General features: G+C 44.8%; 2 non-coding genes across 2 annotated transcripts; both read left to right on the top strand.

The window, feature by feature from the left end:
• The first annotated feature begins 8211 nt into the window (after nt 1–8211).
• Nucleotides 8212–8293, top strand: trnas-gcu (transfer RNA serine (anticodon GCU)). The gene has a single exon. It is a non-coding gene; the product is annotated as a tRNA-Ser (tRNA).
• A 5447-nt stretch (nt 8294–13740) lies between these two features.
• trnak-cuu (transfer RNA lysine (anticodon CUU)) lies at nt 13741–13813 on the top strand. Its single transcript has one exon. It is a non-coding gene; the product is annotated as a tRNA-Lys (tRNA).
• Nucleotides 13814–14963: the final 1150 nt, after the last annotated feature.

Genomic DNA, 14963 nt, shown 5'->3' with positions numbered 1-14963 from the left:
TACGAGCGCGGAACTCTGCCTTCAAGTCTGGCGACAAGGAGACACTGAGGACAGCGAGAGCCAACTTGAACCGTGCCATCAGGGTAGCGAAGCGAGACCGCAGTCGAAAAATTCAGGATCGTTTCCACGATGCCAACAACAACAGGAGTATGTGGCAAGGCATACGGGCGATTACAGACTACAAATCACCCCCCCCCCCAACCCCCCCGGTGGGTGAAGTTGATGCTGACTTTCTAAATGGTCTAAATAACTTCTTTGGGAGGTTCGAGGCACTAAACGGCACTCCAGCAGTTAAAACTGTCCCCCATCAGGAAGAGGAGGTACTCTGCCTTGACTCCGCCGATGTGTAAGACCCTGAGGAGAGTCAACCCCCGTAAGGCCCCTGGCCCCGACAACATTCCTGGGCGTGTGTTCAGGGAATGTGCAAGTCAGCTGGCTGGGGTCATCACAGACATTTTTAACACCTCGCTGGGCCAAGCCACAGTGCCAGCGTGCTTTAAGACTGCCTCCATCATTCCGGTGCCGAAGAAACCTCAAATCACCTCATTTAATGATTACCGACCTGTTGCACTGACTCCGGTCATGATGAAGTGCTTCGAAAGGCTGCTTAAAGGTCACATCGTTTCCAGACTCCCCCCATTATTTGACCCGTTCCAGTTTGCCGACCGGCAAAACCGCTCCACTCAGGACGCCATCTCCTCCGTTCTTCACCTGAGCCTGGCTCACCTGGAGGAGAAGAACACCCATGTGCGGATGCTGTTCCTGGACTTCAGCTCAGCGTTTAACACCATCATCCCACAGCATCTGGTAGGAAAATTGGAACACCTGGGCTTCAACACCCCCCTTCGCAACTGGGCTGCTAGACTTCCTCACCAACAGACCTCAGTCAGTCCGGGTCGGACAGAACACCTCTGATGTCATCACCCTCAGCACAGGCTCCCCTCAGGGCTGCGTCCTGAGCCCCCTGCTGTTCACCCTGATGACACACAACTGCGTTCCCAGGTTCACCACCAATCACATCGTGAAGTTCGCAGACGACACAACGATGGTGGGGCTCATCAGAGACAACAACGACCTGGACTACAGAGAGGAGGTGGAGCAGCTGGTGGGCTGGTGCAGAGACAACAGCCTGATCCTGAATGTGGAGAAGATGAAGGAGATCATCGTCGACTTCAGGAAAAAACAGCCTCACCACGCTCCACTGATCATCAACAGCTCAGCTGTGGAGGTGGTCAGCAGCACCAAATTCCTGGGGGTCCACATCACAGAAGACCTCACCTGGACTATGAACACTACGGCACTGGTCAAGAGGGCACAGAAACGCTTGTACTTCCTGCGGAGGATGAGGAGAGCTCACCTGCCCCCACCCATCATGAGGACGTTCTACAGGAGCACCATAGAGAGCATTCTGACAAGCTGTCTCTCTGTGTGGTGTGGAGGCTGCACCGCCTCCGATTGGAAGAACGTGAGGAGAGTGGTGAGGACAGCAGAGAGGATCATAGGGGTTCCTCTTCCCTACATTCAGGACATTTCATCTCAGCGCTGCATGTCCCGTGCCAGTAACATCATCCATGACCCATCACACCCCCACCATGGACTGTTCTCCCTGCTGCCCTCTGGGAAGAGGTTTCGCAGCATCCGCTGCAGGTCCACCAGGTTCTGCAACAACTTTTTCCCTGCTGTCATCAGACTGTTGAACACTAGAACTGTTGAGCTCTAAACTGAACTCTGCATCACACATTCACAGAACTGTACTTTATGACACTACGGACCTCTATCTTGCACTATCTCGCACTACCAACTTTACTGAACTTGTATAAACCCTTTAAATAGAAGTTTAATACATGGTTTAGCATTCCTCTGCACACTCTTGAATACTGTTATGCCTACTTGCACTATTGCATAATTATCACTGCTGCACTTTGTACTTATTTATATATATATATATATATATATATATATATATATATATATATATATATATATATATATATATGTATATATATTGTCATGTAACATGGGGGGTAAAGGTGGTGCAAATGGTAAAATATGGATTGTTCACAGGAATAAATTGGCAGAGCTGAAATTCCAAATTTGTCCAAAAGATGGCGCCAGACCAAAACATGAGACCAAAAAGGGGCCACAATAAGCTAAACTAGTTAAAATAGAAATAAAACAGGAACACGGTGTCGGATTGTGAGTCACGCATGGAAGCACAAATGTGATTTTTACTTTTTGATTTCTTTGCTTAGCTAAAAATGTATTCTGTAACAGCTTAAAGCAATATTGTTAGTCAATTTGATCAAGAGGCCCGCCACTATGAGAATAGTGGCGTGACATAAATTGTTTGGAGAAGCACAAATGTGATTTTTACTTTTTGATTTCTTTGCTTGGCTAAAAATGTATTCTGTAACAGCTTAAAGCAATATTGTTAGTCAATTTGGTCAAGCCACTATGAGAATAGTGGCGTGACATAAATTGTTTAAAGAAATAGATCTTTTAGATATATATATATATATTTTTTTTTTTGGTATGGCGCCGACGTGAGTGGCAGCCTCCCAGCAGTGTTCTCTCTTTTTCTCTTTATTTCCTTCTTTTCTCCTTTTTCTTTCTGTCTTTTTGTCCATTCGGCGATGCTGGTGCCTTCTACCGCACCTCGGTATCGCTTTGGATGTGATTTTCTTTTTTTTTTTTTTTTTTTTTTTTCCCCTGGGACCGGGATGGCTGCGCACATCGGTCGAGACCGGCGTACCTCTACGACGGCTTCCTGCTTATCCGGCTGATGCTGACCGGGTCCCTTGCCTTGCAGCCGCGACCCCTGTGCTCCCTCGTGCTCGTCAGAACCAGCAAACTTCGCCGTGCTAGCCCCGTGGTGACCATCTGCACGTGCCCCGACTGGGTGCCCAGGACGCTGCTCACACGTTTGCCTGCTTTGTGATGTTTTCACCGATTCACGACCACGGTCCATTGGGTGCCGTTGAACTGGACTACCCTTACACCTGTCTGTGGACCCCGTGGAGGCTATTTTGTGTGTTATGGGGTGTTTTCTGATATTGAGGGGTGCTGGTTGGGCACTGTTACTTTTTTCTTTTGTCTTTTTGCTTTGCTTTGCTTTGCTTTGATGGCTTTTATCTTTCGCACTTTCTGGCTTTCTTTGTGGTGCCGTTGTATGGCAGCCTTGTGAGGGCCTATTGAGTTGCGCTCATGCCATCTGTGTGTCTTTTGTAAACCCGCTCTGTGGTATGGATACTGCTGGGGCCTGAATTTCCCTGAAGGAGTATTCCCAAGGGATTAATAAAGTTGAGTCTAAGTCTAAGTCTAAGTCTAAGTCTATCAAAGGTTTGGATTTTTATTTCAGAGTTAATTGAAGCGTAACTTTAAAAAGTTATTTTCATGAAACAGGAAGTGAAGAAAAGGGGAAGTGAAAGGCTTTACCAGGGGCTAGCTGTACATTGGTGGAAAGTAATGCATGGTCAAGGCGGAAACATCTGCTGAAGGACAGCAGGTGTACGAGCGTGGGAAAATTGTCCAAACCCTATACAGCGTGGGAAAACTGACCAAAATCTATAAGGCGTGGGAAACTAGGCGTTCTTACCCTATAGAGAGGATATAGGTACCAGACAAGCCTATAAAAAGTCCTGCAGGAGCAGCTAAGAGGCTTTTTCCCCCAAAGAATACGTGAAGAAGCCCGAAGGAGCTTCAAGATTTTTTCCAGAGTCCCGGGATCTTTGTGTGAGACGCAGGATCGCTGGTCCGAAATTAACTTGGATTTACTCCAAAAAACTGGACTGGACAACTTTACAGGAGAAACTAGGGGAGGGAAAACGACTTTTATGTATTTTAGCGAGAGTGGGGAATAGTCATCGGGCCGCCGGCCCCCTCGAGGCCAGCCTGTTTCTCTAATTTGGATTTTAGAAGTAAGATCGAATTGATCACTCGACTTTGCTTCCACCAAAAATAGCACGCAGCTGGTATCTACCTTTTCCCTCTTTCATGAACTGTGTTTTGCAATCGAATTGTTCTGGGATTGAATGATTTTTTAACACGGGTATCAGTGAGTGAAATTGTTCGGTTTCTGGAGTAATTGAGATTTGTAATTCTATTTCATGTTTCTTCAATAAATGTGTTTCGTATATTATTTACTTGGTTGTGCTCTGATTTGTACTGAATGTGCAATCGATGGTTTGGGGTTGATTTGACGATTTGATTAATGTGCGGGGGGTTATTATGGTATAACATAGGACCGTAATAAATAAAAGTAACATCAGACAATTGTAGAAAATTGAATAACTTTCGTAGTTATTTGAGACACGAGTGAATTTCAATTCGTTTGAAAGTTTGCTTCGTCTGAATAAATTAACGGAAGTGTTTAAATTGGATTATTAGTTTGGTGTAGAACAAAGTAATTTAATTATTTGAAGGGCGCAGGCCCGTTCCCCCTTTTGACGGGCCGCGTAAAACGTAACTTCGAACATGTTAGAGAATTAAATAACTTTCGTAGATATTTAAGGGAATTTCGTTAAAAGTGAATTTGTTTGAAAATTTACTTCCTCTAAATAAATTAACGACGATGGTTAAAATAGATTATTAGAATTGGTGAAGGATAAAAGTATTTCGATTGTCCGTCGGGCGCGGCCCAGTTCCTAAATTTGTCGGGCCGCGTCAAAAGTTAAACAGGACACGATCGAAAAATAGACTTGCCTTCCAAATTAATTACTGGGCAAATCTAAATAGAGTAAGACATTTTTATTCGTTTTAAGAAAGTTGTTACTCTTTTTAAAGCAATCAAGTGGGGTGAAGCACTCCGACAGTTAAGTGCTAGATTTACATATAAGAAGTTAGAATTAATAATATAAAGTGCATTAATTTTCTTCTTAAATGCTATTATTGTCACACTTTTATTAATTCGATTCTCTTTCGAATAAACAAGTTGGTCGGCTCGCTGCATGAGCGACCAAGTGGAACGGACCCATATCAACATTTACTTCGGCAAAACTAGTGCTTGGGTGCGCTATACAAACGAATCCCTGAGGTCTTAACAAAGACATCTAAAAATATCCGTAACATAATAAGAACTTCAAACATTAGCGGGGAGCCATCAATACGATGCGGTCACTTCGAAGTCTTGCCTCGAATTGAGTTACTCGGCTCGAGCTTCGGGTGACTTGAGAGGGATTGGCGTCGTACAGAAATTAGATTGATTCCGGTGGAGTTAATTTAACACGGGTGGTTAGATTACGGACGAATCTCCGAACCCGGCTAAGACAAACCCGTTACCGGGAAGCCGGGGGCACCTTATTGAAAGAGGTGCGTTTGACAATATATTTTCATAGGATATGTTACTTCTATTCAACTGCAATATCACTACTTTGTTGTAAGACGTATGCAACGAAATCGGATCGGTTTAGGGGACAGCGCACAGACGCAGCAGGAGCTCAATGGAAACTGGAAACGTGAGGGGCAGTGGAGGTGGCACAGGCGAGTTAGGATTATGTAGGGAGTTCCTCCCCCGAAGGAGAGGAGCAAAGGCACGGTCCTACCATCCACGCCCACGTCCCACAACCAGCCCCAGAGTACCCTGTCCGTCGTGGCTGCGCCAGCCATGCTGGTCAGGCCAAATTGGGCTTAATAAACAAGTATTTGTGTTGTAATTGTTGTTTGTTTTTGATTTTACTTTGCCTATCCGGTCGCCTTTGTTATATATGTAATAAATGAGTCTCGATTTGCCATGTTAGATTGACAGCTGTACTTGCTTTCAAATTAGTCGTACCTCGCACTTAATTCATCAACTCCCCTATTTGGGTGGAGCGAGAGCATCTTGCTCTGTGCGGCATCCATGCGCTCTCCTATCTGGGTAGAGCGTGGGTAAATTATAATTTTGCGTCTAATTGTTTTCCTATCGGCGCTAGTTTGCGCTCCCTTTTATATCCTCCGTGTGGCCATCGACAACGTTTCGGCATCTTTTGTGCCTTCCTCAGGTCTGGCACACGGGAATTGCAGCTAAATTTAGTTTTATTGCATGTGGAGCTGTTTCCTCCTTCATGGCCGCATCGAGACTGAGTTTCCTGCTTTGAGCGGTCCTTATATAGTTTTATGTCAGCAATTTGCGTTTCGTTCCGGATAATTTCCCATCTACTTGTTTTAGCTTATTAACTTGTTGTTTTCGCTCTTGTGTATTTCTGTTTTTTTCTCTTGCAGGCACCGATTGGGCGTGAATATGTGATCTCGGCATAGGTAAGTATAACTGTGTTTCCTTTTTTCAGGTTTGTATCAGGTAGGTCTTGTTTTTTGATAGTGTAAATATTTACTTCCAACCACTTTTAGTTTATATTCAATTTTGTGTTTATGTTTCCTTTTTTCAGGTTTGTATCAGGTAAGTATTGTTTTTTGATAGTGTAAATATTTACTTCCAACCACTTTTTAGTTTATATTCAATTTTGTGTTTATGTTCAAATTTTTGACTTCTTAATTTGCAATTTTTGATTTACAGGTTGAATTTCTTTTCCTATTGGGAGTCAGGGAGGGATTTGGATTAGGGTTAGGGTTAGGGTTAGGGGTTAGGGTTAGGGTTGCGGTAGGAGCCCCCCTTCCTGTTGGAAGCAGGGGCAAAAGCACGGTCCATCCATCCGGCACACCTCCCAGCTCCCAGCCCAGGGTTCTGATGAGCAAAGCGGCGGCGTCGGCCATAGTGGACCGTGGTCCAACCTTGCTCCATGGCTGGAATTCGCCTTTGTTATATATATAATAAATTTGTTTTTATAAAAAAAATTGTTTTTAATATGGTTGTTTTTATTGAAATAGTTTTTAATAAAATTTCTTTTGTTAGATTTTGTTTGGCCAATATATAATGTAAGTGTGCCTTGACAACGTTTCGGCCGCTAGGGCCTTCCTCAGGTCTGGCACACAAACAAACAAAAATGAAATTGATGCTGATATCCACTGTTTGTAATTGCTGCTGAGTTGTTTTCTCTTTGCTCTCTCTCCACGCACTGAGCGTCTGTTGCGCCGCGCGTCCTTTTATAGTCTCTGTTTGGTTAGAGTTTCTATTTTCAAATTTTAGTTTTTGTTTCTGACTTTTTCTTTTTTGGAAATAAAATTGGTTTTAGCCTCATTGAATGTTTTCCAATTACGATTTGATATTATGAATTATGATTTTGAATATTTTATTGTTTTGTTTTTTGTTTTGTTTTAGGGTTAGGGTCAGGGTTAGGGTTAGGGGTTAGGGTTAGGGTTAGGGGTTAGGGTTAGGGTTTGGGTTAGGGTTAGGGTTAGGGTTTGGGTTAGGGTTAGGGTTAGGGGTTAGGGTTAGGGTTAGGGTTAGGGGTTAGGGTTAGGGTTAGGGTTAGGGTTGGGGTTAGGGTTGGGGTTAGGGTTAGGGGTTAGGGTTAGGCGTTAGGGTTAGGGTTAGGGTTAGGGGTTAGGGTTAGGGTTATGTAGGGTTAGGGTTAGGGTTGGGGTTAGGGTTAGGGTAAGGGTTAGGGTTAGGGTTAGGGGGGGGTTAGCGTTAGGGGTGGGGGGTTAGGTTTAGGGTTAGGGGTTAGGGTTAGGGTTTAGGGTTAGGGTTAGGGGTTAGGGGTTAGGGTTAGGGTTGGGGTTGGGGTTAGGGTTCGGGGTTAGGGTTAGGGGTTAGGGGTAGGGGTAGGGTTAGGGTTGGGGTTGGGGTTGGGGTTAGGGTTAGGGTTAGGGTTAGGGGTTAGGGTTAGGGTTAGGTAAAGAGTTCCTCCCCCGAAGGAGAGGAACAAAGGCACGGTCCTACCATCCTGGCCCGCACCCCACAACCAGCTCCAGAGCATCCTGCCCGTTGCGGCCGCACCCGCCATGCTGGCCAGGACTAATTAGGGCTTAATAAAGATCGTTTTTGACCTTGAACACGTGTTTGTGCTTATTGTATGCTTGTTTTTGATTGCACTTTACCTATCCGGTCGCCTTTGTTATATAATTAATAAGTGAGTCTCGATTTGGCATGTAAGATTGACAGCTATGCGCTGCAGGGCCTTCAAGTTCTGTTCAGTGCAGTTACCACCCCAGACAGCGATGCAACTGGTGAGGACGCTCTCAATGGTGCCACGGTAGAATGTAGACAGGACTGCCTGAGGAGCACATGCTACTCCATTGTGCTCTCCACTCATCATTTCATATCACATCCTCGTCGGTTTCATTCACATCCAAAGTATCTTGGCACAACATACGTAACATGACGTATCAACACAAGACGAGGTGGCCGAGAGGTTAAGGCGATGGATTGCTAATCCGTTGTGCTCTGCACGCATGGGTTCAAATCCCATCCTCGTCGAAGGCTTGCTTTGAGAGAACATTTGCCACAAACTAAACAGGAAAGAGGGTTCTCACCTGTGTATGTGTTTTGAACTGTCGCTTCTCTGAGAATCTTTGACCACAAACTGAGCAGGCAAAAGGTTTTTCTCACCAGTGTGGATTATTGTGTGTCTTTTGAAGTTTCCCATCTCTGAGAATCTTTGGCCACAAACTGAGTAAGAAAAAGGCTTTTCACCTGTGTGTGTTCTTGCATGTGTTTCTAAATTTACCTTCTGAGAGAATCTTTGGCCACAAACTGAGCAGGAAAAAGGGTTCTTACCAGTGTGGGTTGTTGTGTGTCTTTTCAAGCTTCCTTTCTCTGAGAATCTTTGGCCACAAGCTGAGCAGGAAACATTTTTTTTCACCTGTGTGTGTTCTTCCATGTGTTTTTAAGTTTACCTTCTGGGAGAATCTTTGAAATTCTGCTGGAATGTAATGGGGTCAGCTGGTCTACTATGGGGCTCATTGGTGCAGGGGAATGATTCTCGCCTAGGGTTCTTTGATTGCCCGGGTTAAACTCCCAGACGAGCTCTTCTTTGAAACACTGTTGTCTATCGTTGTGTGGAGTCAAAGTCAAAGTCAAAGTCAAAGTCAGCTTTATTGTCAATTTCTCCACATGCCAAAGACACACAAAGAAACCGAAATTTCGTTCCCCCCTATCCCACGGTGACAAGACATGGCTCACAACAGACAAACAAGTAAACAAGTATAACAAAAGCGTGCTGAATAAATAATGAATAAATAACACAACAATAAATAAATAAATAAATAAATAAATAAATAAGAGGAGCAGAAAAAAAAAGGAGCAAGTGCGCGTACAGCAGACATTCCCGAAAATAGCGCAACAGTGCCGCACGCTACGCAGAAGGGGGTAGCGAGTTCAGGGCCCTAACAGCCTGGAGAAAGAAGCTGTTGGCGAGTCTGGTGGTGCGGGAGCGCAGGCTCCTGTACCTCTTCCCAGAGGGCAGAAGGTCAAACAAAGAGTGAGCCGGGTGACTCACATCTCTGGCAATCGAGGTTGCCTTGCGGGCGAGATGGGAGGTGTAAATGTCCTTCAGGGAGGGGAGCGAAGCACCAATAGTCTTACCAGCCGTATTCACTATGCGCTGCAGGGCCTTCAAGTTCTGTTCAGTGCAGTTACCACCCCAGACAGCGATGCAACTGGTGAGGACGCTCTCAATGGTCCCATGGTAGAATTGTAGACAGGACTGCCTGAGGAGCACATGCACGCCTGTGCTTCCTGCGGAAGCTCAGGCGGCGCTGAGCTTTCTTTGCCAGTGACGAGGTGTTTGCGGACCAGGAGAGGTCCTCACTGATGTGCACCCCCAGGAACTTGGTGCAGCTCACCCACTCCACCACAGCACCGTCGATGATCAGCGGCAGGTGTGTTGTGTGACCCTTCCGGAAGTCAACAACGATTTCCTTGGTCTTATTGACGTTCAGCAGGATGTTGTTGTCCCTGCACCACATGGTCAGAAGGTCAACTTCCGACCTGTACCGAGTCTCGTCGCCCTTCGTGATGAGACCCACCAGAGTCGTGTCGTCAGCAAACTTCACTATGCGGTTGTCGCTGTAGGTCGCAGTGCAGTCATGCGTCAGCAGGGTGAAGCGCAATGGACTGAGCACGCAGCCCTGGGGGCCCCCATGCATGCATTGCCTTTTTTAACCTGAGAACCCTAAAACTGTATGAATTTGTATTTATTGAAAACGTCCAACATTACCACTGAATAATATTTTTTTTCCTGAACAAGTTTTTAAAATGACAAATATATCAAATAACAATAACATAAACAGTTCACCGCCACACAGCCCCAAGCACCGGCATCGACTTCCAGGCGTGTGGCGGCGTGGACTTCCATCCCTGGAGGTGGCACTTCCAGCCACAGAGGTGGAAGAGAGCTCCATAGAATAGGACCGGGTGTGCGTGAAACATATAATAGTTTTTCAAACCTTCTGTGTCACTCCAAATCATTAAATCCTTCAAACTAGTGGTAGAGTGTCCGCCCTGAGACTGGAAGGTTGTGGGTTCAAACCCCGGCCGGGTCATACCTATAAAAATGGGACCCATTGCCTCCCTGCTTGGCACTCAACATTAAGGGGTGGAATTGGGTGTTAGATCACCAAATGATTCCCGAGCGCGGCACCGCTGCTGCTCACTGCTCCCCTCTCGCCCAGGGGATGGATCAAAATCACACGGGGATGGGTTGAATGCAGAGGACAAATCTCACCACACCCAGATGTGTGTGTGATGATCATTGGGAAAAAAAAAAACTCTTCGTCCTCTGTGTCACTTACAAGCAAAGCCACTAAAGATGCCGGTAGTACATGGGGCCCTTCGTCATCTTTGTCATCCCGTGATCGAATCCTTTGTCCTTTAAGTAAACAACCGCCGCGCCGCTGATGTCACTTGCAGTTCAAACTACAGTAATCCCTTGCTACATCACGGTTCGTTTATCCATTTTTCGTTTTTTTTTTAATTTTGAAAATTTGTGACAAAAAAATCACGTATAAGTTGCTCCTCAGTATAAGTCGCCCCCCCACCCAAACTATGAAAAGAAACGTAACTTATAGTCCAGAAAATACGGTAATGACAACACACAATACAACAAAACACAACAACTTAGACTTAGACTTAGACTTAGACTCAACTTTATTAATCCCTTGGGATTACTCCTTCAGGGAAATTCTGTGTCCAGTAGCAGTAAAATACAAGATACACAAGAAAAACACAAGAGATCAAGATATACAGAAGATGCAGAAATACACACAGTGCAAGAGATAGCAATGAAATGTAAAAGAGGCCAAAAGATAAACTAGGCAAGAAAATCGAGGGAGGTACAAACACTACACAGTAGTTGCCATAATATTGCGCATTGTATATTGACGTGAAGAATGTGTACAGTCATGTCCCTGTTCATGTCCATGTCACCTCCTCCCCAGTGAGGAGTTGAATAGCTTGATGGCTTGGGGGACAAAGGAGTTCTTCAGTCTGCTTGTCCTACAATTGGGGAGGAGCAGTCTCCCACTGATCCGGCTCCTCTGATTAGTGATGACAGAGTGCAGAGGGTGACTGACATTGTACTTACCTTTCTTTTAAAATCTTTTTCTCTACCTAACACAGACAGATAATGGGAGAATGTGTCACAATGTGAAGGAGATATATTGGGTAATGCAGAAACAAAATAAAAACTATTATTTAATGTTAGACACATTATCCACTAGGCTACTTTCCTCTTGACATTCATTAAATTGACAACGAAGGGACTTGAACCCCTTAATCTTCTGATCCAGTCAGTTAACTCCACTTGAATCTAGGCTGTAGATTTACTGTATATGCTCAAAAATTATTGCACTGCTATCACTTGTCAGAATTTCCTGTATGGCTATCTGGCCTAATGGATAAGATTTCAAATCTAAACAGGTATTCATGTCTAGTGTATCATCAAATTGAAAGAGGAAAATATAGGTAAACTGTTTGTGTGCTGTTTTGATCTTTGTTGTGGTGACCCCAAATGTCAGTGACAAAAGCCAAAAGAAAGAGGCACATTTTTCATCTGATGTACAATTTTTAATTTGTTTCTCTTGACTCCAGTTGAGCAACCTGTGCTTGCTGATATTCACAATCCCTGCTTACTTTGCTGCCCTACCCCTTAAAAGAAGAAAAAGTTATTTTAGTCTGAGCAACCTGCTCCCTACTGAAAATAGGGTTTTCAACTAAGGTTTCCAACTAGGACTAGGGTTTCCAACTAGGGCTAGAGTTAGGGTTAGGGCTAGTTTGGACTAGGTATATAAAAAGTCTGCCCCACCTGAGGACCGAACTCTTGACCTTTAGATTGTGAGACTGGCATGCTAGCACCTGCATTAATGAGGCTGTGCATTTACAGTTTTACAATTCTTTTTTACTGTAAAATTGATCCAACCACCGGCCATTTCAATCAAACTGAACTTCACAGAAAGATAAAGTGACTTTTAGTCTGAGCATTCTGAAACTAGGGTTTCCAACTCGGGTTAGGGAAGCCAACTAAGGTTTCAAATTGTGGCCAGGGTTTCCAACTGGGGCTTCCAACGAGGATGAGGGTTTCCAACTCGGGCTAGAGTTAGGACTATATAAAAGTGTGCCCTGTGTGAGGGTCGAATTTACGACCTCCAGATTATGAGACTGACACACTACCACTTCCGCGAACGAGGCTATGCATTTGCAATTTGTGCAATTGTTTTTTACTGTAAAATTGATTCAACCACCGCCCATTTTGATCAAACTTAACTAGGCTAGGGCTAGGATTTCCAACTAGGACTAGGGTTTACAGGTAGGGCTAGATTTAGGGTTGGAATATATATAAATCATGCACCGTGTGAGGATCAAACTCTCGACTTTCAGATTACGACACTGACGCGCTACCGCCTGCGCCAACGAGAATTTGTGGCACCTGTCTTAAAATTCTATTTTACTGTAAAATTGATTCAACCACCAGCCATTTCCATCAAACTGAACTTCATCAAAAGAAAAAGGTACTTCTGTCTGACCATTCTCAAAATTGGGTTTCCAACTGGGGCTAGGGTTTCCAACAAGGGCTCGAGTTAGGGTTAGGACTAAATAAAACATAGCCCCGTGTGAGGGTTGAACTCACAACTTTCAGTTTACTAGACTGACGCGCTACCGCCTGCGCTACCGAGGCCATGAATAGTTGGTTTTACAAAGCTATTTTACTGTAAAATTGATTCAACCACTGGCCATTTCAATTAAACTCAACTTCACAGACAGTAAACCTTATTCTATGTATTATTTATTATTCTTTTCTATACTGTCAGAAAGGTTTTGGTTTCTGATTTCTTTTTTGTTGTGCTGACTCCCCCCCAATCTCCATTTTCAGTGCAACAAAGTGACAAAACCCAAAAGAAAAAATGCTTTCTCTATTGCACACTAGAGCCAGCATTTCCAACTAGGGCTAGGGTTTCCAACTAGGGTTCCAACTCCGGGTAGGGTTTCAAAATAGGAATTCCAACTGGGGCAAGGGTTTCCAATTAGGGTTTCCAACCCGGGCTGGGGTTTCCAACTAGAGACAACATTGGACAGCTGCCACTTGTTGGGAACCTTTAAATGTTTAGTCTTATCAACGAATGTGTTTCAGAGGCCAGATTTAAAACGTGGCTTCTGGTTTTCGTGAACCAAACCCATTAAAAAAAAGTGAAAGAATGAAACAGTTCTTAATAGGAGAAGCCTGGTTAGCTCAGGTGGTAGAGCATGCAAGTCTTAATCTCAGGGTTGTGGGTTCTATCCCCATATTGGGCAGCCCACACTTGTCGGGAACCTTTGATTCTTTAGTCTTATCAATAGATGTGTTTCAGAGGCCACACTTAAAACATTTCTCTATTTCCCCTAACCCATTCAAAAAAAATGAAAAAATGAAACAATTCCAAGGTCGAAAAGCCTGGTTAGCTCAGTGGGGAGAACATGAGACTCTTAAACTCAGGGCCGTGGGTTCGGTTCCCACATTGGGCATCCTTGCTTGTTGGGAACCGTTAAACAGTCTTATCAAGGCCACACTGAAAACATGGAGTATTTCACATGGCGATGTGGCCTAATGGATAAGGCACCTGACTTCGGATCAGACGATCCCTTTCATAGTCAATTTAACGTGTCATGCTTTGAAATCAAAAACTTGACTTCAGTCTGAACCAACTCTTGACTGATTGATTGAACTTTATTCATCCCACAGCAGGGAAATTCACTTGTCACAGCAGCGCATATCAGTGCAATAATAATACGAGTGCAAGAATAAAACAAGTGCCAGAATTACAAAAAAGGGTAAATAACAGACAAGGATAAACACAAGTGCTGCTAGTAGAGACGAAACACATTCACTTTATCAGGCGGAATGCATGTTGTAAAGTCTGACAGCAGAGGGAATGAAGGACCTGAGGAACCGTTCCTTCCTACACCGAGGGTGCAAAAGTCTGCCGCTAAAGGAGCTGCTCAGGAACCGCACAATCTCATGGAGGTGGTGAGAGGTGTTGTCCATGATGGATTTAAGCTTAATCAACGTCCTCCTCTCACCCACAACCTCAATGGAGTCCAGGGGACAGCCCAGAACAGAGCTCGCTCTTCTGAGCATCTTATTCAGTCCCCCACTGTCCCGGTCACTACTGCCCCCACCCCAGCAGATCACAGCGTAGATGATGGCCGAGGCCACCATAGAGTCATAGAAGGTCCGGAGGAGAGCCCTGCACACACCGAAGGACCTCAGTCTCCTCAGCAGATGGAGGCGACTCTGGCCCTTTTTGTACAGGATATGGGTGTGATCAGTCCAGTCCAGTTTGTTGTTAAGGCGAACACCCAGGAATTTGTAGTTCTCCACTACCTCACTGTCCGATCCCTGGATGTTCATTGGAGTGAAGATGGGTGCTGTCCTCCCGAAGCTCACAATCAACCCCTTCATCTTGCTGGTGTTGTTCACCTGATGCTGGTTGAGCTCACACCAGCTGACAAAGTCCTTGATGACCAACCTATATTCCAGATCGTTCCCCTCTGCGACATTTCAAACAATGGCCATGTCGTCGGAGAACTTCTGGATGTGGCAGTGTGCGGTGTCGTGGGTAAAGTCTGACGTGAACAGGGTGAAAAGGAAAGGAGCACCCTACCCTGGGGGACA

This window comes from Syngnathus scovelli, chromosome 13 (genome assembly GCF_024217435.2).
Source record: "Syngnathus scovelli strain Florida chromosome 13, RoL_Ssco_1.2, whole genome shotgun sequence".
Taxonomy (NCBI): Eukaryota; Metazoa; Chordata; class Actinopteri; order Syngnathiformes; family Syngnathidae; genus Syngnathus; species Syngnathus scovelli.
Note: the sequence above shows the minus strand (reverse complement) of the source record. Positions and strands in the feature narration are given on the sequence as shown.